The sequence below is a fragment of the Amblyomma mixtum genome, chromosome 3, assembly GCF_055824585.1.
Source record: "Amblyomma mixtum isolate Tamu chromosome 3, ASM5582458v1, whole genome shotgun sequence".
Classification (NCBI taxonomy): Eukaryota; Metazoa; Arthropoda; class Arachnida; order Ixodida; family Ixodidae; genus Amblyomma; species Amblyomma mixtum.
Window position 1 is genome coordinate 405763494 of NC_143014.1, and position 6876 is coordinate 405770369.

Here is a 6876-nt window from a genome sequence, read left to right on the forward strand (position 1 = left end):
AGCACTCTCTGGCTAACAAGGGAACCCCGGTAATAGGCACCCATTTTACTAACCAGATTTAGCTCCATAGAATTTTTGTCTACTTTGTAGGCCAAAATCTGTATTTACAAAAAAATTCTAAAACTCCAGATGAGGTAAAAAAAAACAAAATAGTGCTCTCAAATGAGCCAACACATGATGACCTCAACCACTACTTCCAAAAGCAAAAAATTCGTACTCAACAGCGTACCAAAAAAAGAGCTGAGTATACTGCAGGTGAGAACAATTAAGTTACAAGACTGCAAAAAGGGGGGAAAGTTTTTATGCATAGCAAATTTTATAGTAATAGCTCCCTCTAAGGTAAACACACTTTGAATTGTAATCAATTTGAGCAAACTGTTGCGATTTTTATGTTGTATATGTCACGCAAATACACATCTGATTCCTGTTTTGCATTGTATATGTATTGAATTCATGCTACGCCATATTTTAATCCTCTGAAATTTTTCTAAGAATTTGGGTGACAAAATTCAGGCGATATTTTTTTAAATTCTGATATTCAAGTAGAAATAAGGTTATTCAGCAAAAAGTCACATAATAACAGTTTTTTGGGGTTTTGGGTAACTTTTCACAGTAAAAGACAAATACTATACTTTTTGCTCTTACTTTCCTAAACATGGAAGGTGCATAAAGGAGTAAAGACACCTAATTTTGGCGGCATGTTTTATTCTCTACAATGATGGGGAAGACGCCACTATGCATGGATCAACTTGTGGTGTTCACCTATGACTACTAAATAATTTATAATCAAATTTTTCTGTGATGTTGTTTCAGTTTCAACAACTGAAAGATAGCTATGATGTCAAAGTGTGGTTATATGTGATGTCAGGCATGGAAAAACTGTGATATAATCACTGTGTCATTGTTTTAATTCACTACAGTACTGAAGCCAGCCTTCTTCAAGAACTGGAGTGGCAATGAATGTAGAAGCAGTGATTATATTGCAGTTTATTCATGCCTTACTTGACCTATAACCACATTTTGACGTCACAGTCATCGTTCAGGTGTTGAAACTTAAACCGAAAACAGCGTGAGAAATTTATTTGTACTCTAGGAGAATACCACATGGTAATTGATGTATAATAATGCCTTACATAATATTACAAAGAAGAAAACACGCACACAAAAGTAAGGTGTCTATACTGCTTTAAAATACAAGCCACTATAAGTGATAATTATTGAGTGGGACATAAAATGGTACATTTTTTGCTCATTACTTATATAAACGTGAAAGGTGCACTAAAACTGGTTGCCACATCAAATATTCCTTTTTATTTCCCCCATTTTTTACAATTTCCACTTCATTATGATGCCCTGAACAGCACTCTCGTGTCGGCACAAGACCTGCCTGCCTTTGTCGGTATACTGTGACAACATTCATTCAAGGTCACTTGAAGCACACAAGAGCCTTGCAATAGGATGTTGTTAGTGTGGGTATTGCTTGACGCAGTGACGACAACTGGACGTCTGGTCAGTGCCCGTGTCTTGGCCTCTCTTGCCAGTGTTCTATGAAGCAATTACTTTGGTGTTTTCTTTTATGAATTATTTTCAAAACTGCTACCCATTAGGCAAGGAAAATAAATTTGGAAAAGTATGCATTAAAGGCTCTCTAACACTGCATATGCCACATGAAGGAAAGTACAATTAGAGTAGCAGGAAAGAAACTGCTCATTAGTTTATGGTGTAGTAACCTCTGTCCTGCATTATTTCATGTGCACAAAGCAAATTACCCATATATGCTTAAGTTCACAATAATCAGTATCCTGGCAAATGCAAAAGACAGCACAATGACCAGGCCTAGTGAAAGGAAACTAACGTCAGTGATCACTAATAGCCTAATATTTGTCATTTCAGGCAGCAATGGCCTCACAGCCAGTAAAAAGAAAAAAAGAAATGAACACAATGAATACAGGAAAGTACTTAATTAAGAAGTACCTATGGTAAAAAAAAAGATATTTTTTCACATATCAATGAAGACACATATGCAAAATTCCATATCTGTCCTCACTCATTATTGTAGAAAGCTTACAAATTAGTCATGCACACTCAGTTGAATGCCCCGGTACAACAGCATAGTATCTGAAGTGTAGCTTGCACCTGCACTGATGGCAATGCTGTCAAGTGACTATATTCTTGTCTATATATTACCTCACAACAAAACGAGATCCCCAAAGGTAAACGGAACATATCTTAGCACTCTTTTTCACGATGCCACTATGCACTTTTGCTCCTCCAATATTTGGCTACATGCTGTTATTACAGCCTCAAAACTGCAGCAAGGGCCACTCAGACAATGGACTACACCTGCACTTCGGGCAGTGACACGCTAAAATTTCCAATAGTATTGTGGTCGTGGACGCAATAGCAGTACATGCAGCGCAGCAATGAGAACTGAAGGAAACAACTTTCATTTCAACATTCATTTCAGCAATTGCTGAGCATTTAAACTGGAAAAAATTGCAGGATAATCACTGAGAATCGAATCATAGTCTTGTGCATGGCATCTATTGCAGTTCAAGGTAATATACGCAAGAAATCATTAGAGTAACTGTAGCCCATTACACCCAGCTTACCACGTTTGACTCAGAACCCAAAAATGCCAATAACTTTTGTTGTCTACACTGGCAAAAAAACTAGAATCAAATTTCGTCATTATTATGAAAACCACTTTTCAAAATATTTTTCTTAAAGCGAAGTGTCAGCTGCCAGAAATGGCAGAAGACATGCTATAAAGGGCAGTCCGTGTAAAGAATTTATTAGGTTAATTTTCTCTTATAAACTGGACATCAAAACAGCTGCTGTACATCGGGTGTGCATGGGCCAATGCCAAGCAGTAGTTAACACCTTTTTCGCCAGGCACCCATTCTAGAACCATCAAAAATATCTGGAAAAATGAAGTTCAAGTGAAAAAGTTAGCCCTCAGAGCGAAGCAACCTAAAAATTTAAAACCTAAATACTACTACATTAGCAGATGACAGAAAGGACTTGAATTTCTGTACTGATTTATAAGTGGTTTGGTTAGATGTGTGCAGCTTTTTCACTTTTAGAAATTTAGAAATTGAATTAATTCTAAATATATACGATAATATTCATAAATCTAGCATATTTTTACATTCTAGCACTGTAGGGGCCAGTAATGACGAAAGGCTGATAGTTTAACTATTCCATTTTATAACTGTGGTTTATGTGGTTGTGGTTTATGGGGTTTAACGTCCCAAAGCAACTGAGGCTATGAGAGACGCCGTAGTGAAGGGCTCCGGAAATTTCGACCACCTGGGGTTCTTTAACGTGCACTGACATCGCACAGTACACGGGCCTCTAGAATTTCTCCTCCAAAGAAATTCCAGCCGCCGCGGCCGGGATCGAACCCGCGTCTTTCGGGTCAGCAGCCGAGCACCATAGCCACTGAGCCACCGCGGCGGCCCATTTTATAACTATTCCATATTTCCATACGTAATACAGCCTTAATAAAGCCAGAGCACACATAAAGCAGCCATAACATATAAGTCTAGCACATTTCTTTGAATGTACGTTACTTCTACACAGAACATTCAACGTTCAGGCATTATTTTCCTGCTCCAGGGTCTAACTGAAAATTGGTTTTGGGGAAAGAAAAGGGTGCAATAACTGTCTAACTTCTCAGTGTATGCCTCCAATGCACCGTGAAGGCTAGAAGCTGAAAATGCCAGTATTATAAGGAAAGGCAAGTACAATTGCTGCGTCTTTCCAAACCATGCCACCCATCAAAAATAATAAAGGAAGGCCATTCAAAAAACAAATAGAGGCACCACAGGTGCAATGCAATAACTTTATTTCCCGCACAAGAAGTCATGCAATATGCCTCACTAAACTGCACTGCTTTACAAAAAAAAAATAAACAAGTGTTCGTGCTATGACAAAATATGATAAAATTTTGCAATATACTCAAACAAGTAAAACTATGCAGATATAAGATTTCATCACTGCTCAAGCAAGGTGAAAATCCTAATTGATCCATCTGGTTTAAGGAACAAGGTTTGGTTTGGTTTATGGGGTTTAATGTCCCAAAGCGACTAAGGCTATGAGAGACGCCGTAGTGAAGGGCTCCGGAAATTTCGACCACCTGGGGTTCTTTAACGTGCACTGACATCGCACAGTACACGGGCCTCTAGAATTTCTCCTCCAAAGAAATTCTAGCCGCCGCGGCCGGGATCAAACCCGCGTCTTTTGGGTCAGCAGCCGAGCACCATAACCGCTGAGCCACCGCGGCGGCTTAAGGAACAAGTTCACACTTTATATACTAACTGGAACCATTTAACAGGAATAAACTGGGAACTTCTTCCCTAGAACAGTTTTACCAGTCAGAATTCTCACCTAAGCAGGAGATTTTCAAAGCAACATCTTCTAGCAGCAGCAAAGAAAACAGCAGCGGAAAAAACACCAAACACAAAATCCACGCATAACTCCAAGAAAAGCGCGTTACGTGTTTATACACACCGCGCATACACGCCGCGGCAGGCAAAAGAGAGGGGCTTTGCTTTTCTTCTTTGGCTATTTGCTCCTTTAAAAGGCGTACGAATTGCAAACTTGAAGCCCAAGGCTGCAAGTTTGCAAAGAAACCAGTAGCCTTCAACATAGTCAAGACGGACAGGCAAGGGAGCTTTTATCTACTGACGATAGGAAACGCAACCGAAACCGACATACATCACGACGTCGTATAAACTATTTCATAGATCGGAGCGTAATTATCGTGGTCGACGATCAGTGTACAAGATTTTCTTCTTTTTTAGCACACCTCTGTCTTCCAGAGTATTGGAGCGTATTCTACGCTGGCAGAACGCGCTCCAAAAGATAACGCGCGCAAGAAATGCCACAACAAACCTAAGGGCCCAGCTGCAGTCGCGCGCCGGGCACTGCGCCGATTTTTGCTCTTTCCTTCACGCGGAGAGGGCGAAGCGGAACCGCACTGCCAAATCTGGCACCCTAGCGCCATGGCCTTGTTTGGAAATAGCTGCGAAAAAGGATGCGGAGGAGATTTCCTTCCTTGCCGGGGTGTGAGGGGCGAGGCGCGCCCGCCGGAGCACTGCAGCGAAGCCTACCCCATCTCGGGACAGCCACCCAACACATGCGGAGGAACCAACATGCCGCTAGTACGCGTGCGGACGTGTTAGCTCACACAAACGCTCGTGTACTAGTGCGCAGCGAGACTTTGGTCGCTCGCGTGTCAAACGCTCGACAAGCAACAGCTTTCACACCAGACGCGAACCCATGAGAGAAAGCCAGCGCTTAGCTTGGAGGATGATGGTTTATCTCAGAGCCGTCAAAAGCTGGCACCAGCGCAACAGCAGCAGCAAGCGCGGCACAAACGGCGCGGCATTTTGAGTAGCGTCTCTCTACGCGCTGGCGTGCGCGCGTTTTCACCAGCAGCGGGCCGTAATCAGTGGTACACAGTTAATGTAGCGGTACTTTACCTTTCTGGCGACTGCTGATGACAAACTCCACCACGGCTTACGACCGCCGAATTCACCCATTGTGAGCCCAGCGAGGCCCGAAGGGAGAGACTGAGAAGCAGAGAGCGAGAGAAGCGACGCGCGTTCTCTAGCGCCCTCTTTCGAATGTGGTAAAAAAATGCATGTAGTTTTTGTTTCGGTTTCGGGCCTCAAATGCTTCCTTAGTGTATGTGCGCGTTTGTCCTTCGTTCACGGTTTTAGGTTGAAATACACTCTTGCACAAAGCAGACGCATGCCAGGAAGAGACGAAGCTGGTAATTACCAAATGAGTACTGTGGCTCTTAGAGAGTAAATGAGTGAGTCTGTACTGCCGTAAGATTGCCCGAAGCCCAGAGGTCGCCGCAGGAATTGAAATTAAGGGGGAGTGTTGAGGATAGAGGAGAAGCGCATGTTAGTTTTAATTTTTAATCGTGGCGTTCCTGTGTCGTGTAGGAATAGCAACGTTTATTGCTCCAACACTCATATCAAATATGACAAAGGGAAATCACTGCTGTGGCCTATAAATGAGGATCGTTTCCAGTTCCCTTCCCTAACTCTTCCAGAAGAGTTACAGTACCCCGACCGGGAACAGAACAAAACGATGGGTTGACAAAATGAAAAATTTGTTTACAAAGGATGACATAAATCTCAAAAGAAAGTTTTCGATTATATGGGAAAGTATAGGCGAGATAGAGATAGGTCGATAGTTCTTCATATCATCTTTTTAGCTCATCTGGGAAAAGTGCAGTGTGTGGAAAACCATTTCACATGAAAATCAGAACATCAGACAGTGCCTCGAAGTTCCTTTAGAGCAAATTTGCTCACAAGAAGTCAATACCAGGAGGTTTATTTCGCTTAAAGCTAATGATTATATCATGCAGTTCTTGTTTTGTAATTATGGCTAAAAAGGCGAACACAGAGTTTGATTCTTTAAAGTGTATTGGTATCTCTGACTGGAAGATACTTTCTCGGAGGCCAGGGCAAAAAAAAAATCTACTAAACGTAACACCGACTTCGATGGAATCTCCCGGAAAGAAAGAAAGCGGGGAGGTGTTTCCATAAGTTTTGCCACGAAGAAGAAATTTATTCAATTCTCGCCGTGCGAAACCCGACATGGTTTATGGGGACATAACCTCCCAAAGTGACTCAGGCTATGAGGAACACCGCAGTGAATGTCTCCTGAAATTTCGACCTCCTGGGGATCTTTAACGTACACAGACATCGTACAGTACACGGGCCTCTAGAACTTCGCCTCTATCGAAATTCGACCGCCGCGGCTGGGATTCAACCCGCGTCTTTCGGGTCAGCAGCCAAGCACCATAACCACTGAGCCATCGCGGCGGCGCAAAACACGCCAGTAAACTGCAAA

The 6876-nt window shown here is 42.2% G+C and overlaps 1 pseudogene across 1 annotated transcript in view; it reads right to left on the reverse strand.

The window, feature by feature from the left end:
* LOC149357482 (uncharacterized) overlaps positions 1-5589 on the reverse strand; it is a 52073-nt pseudogene extending 46484 nt beyond the window's left edge. The window contains exon 1 of the transcript XR_016291843.1: positions 5490-5589. The product of XR_016291843.1 is annotated as an uncharacterized LOC149357482 (transcript). The remainder of the gene's footprint in view (positions 1-5489) is intronic.
* Between the last annotated feature and the right edge of the window lie 1287 nt (positions 5590-6876).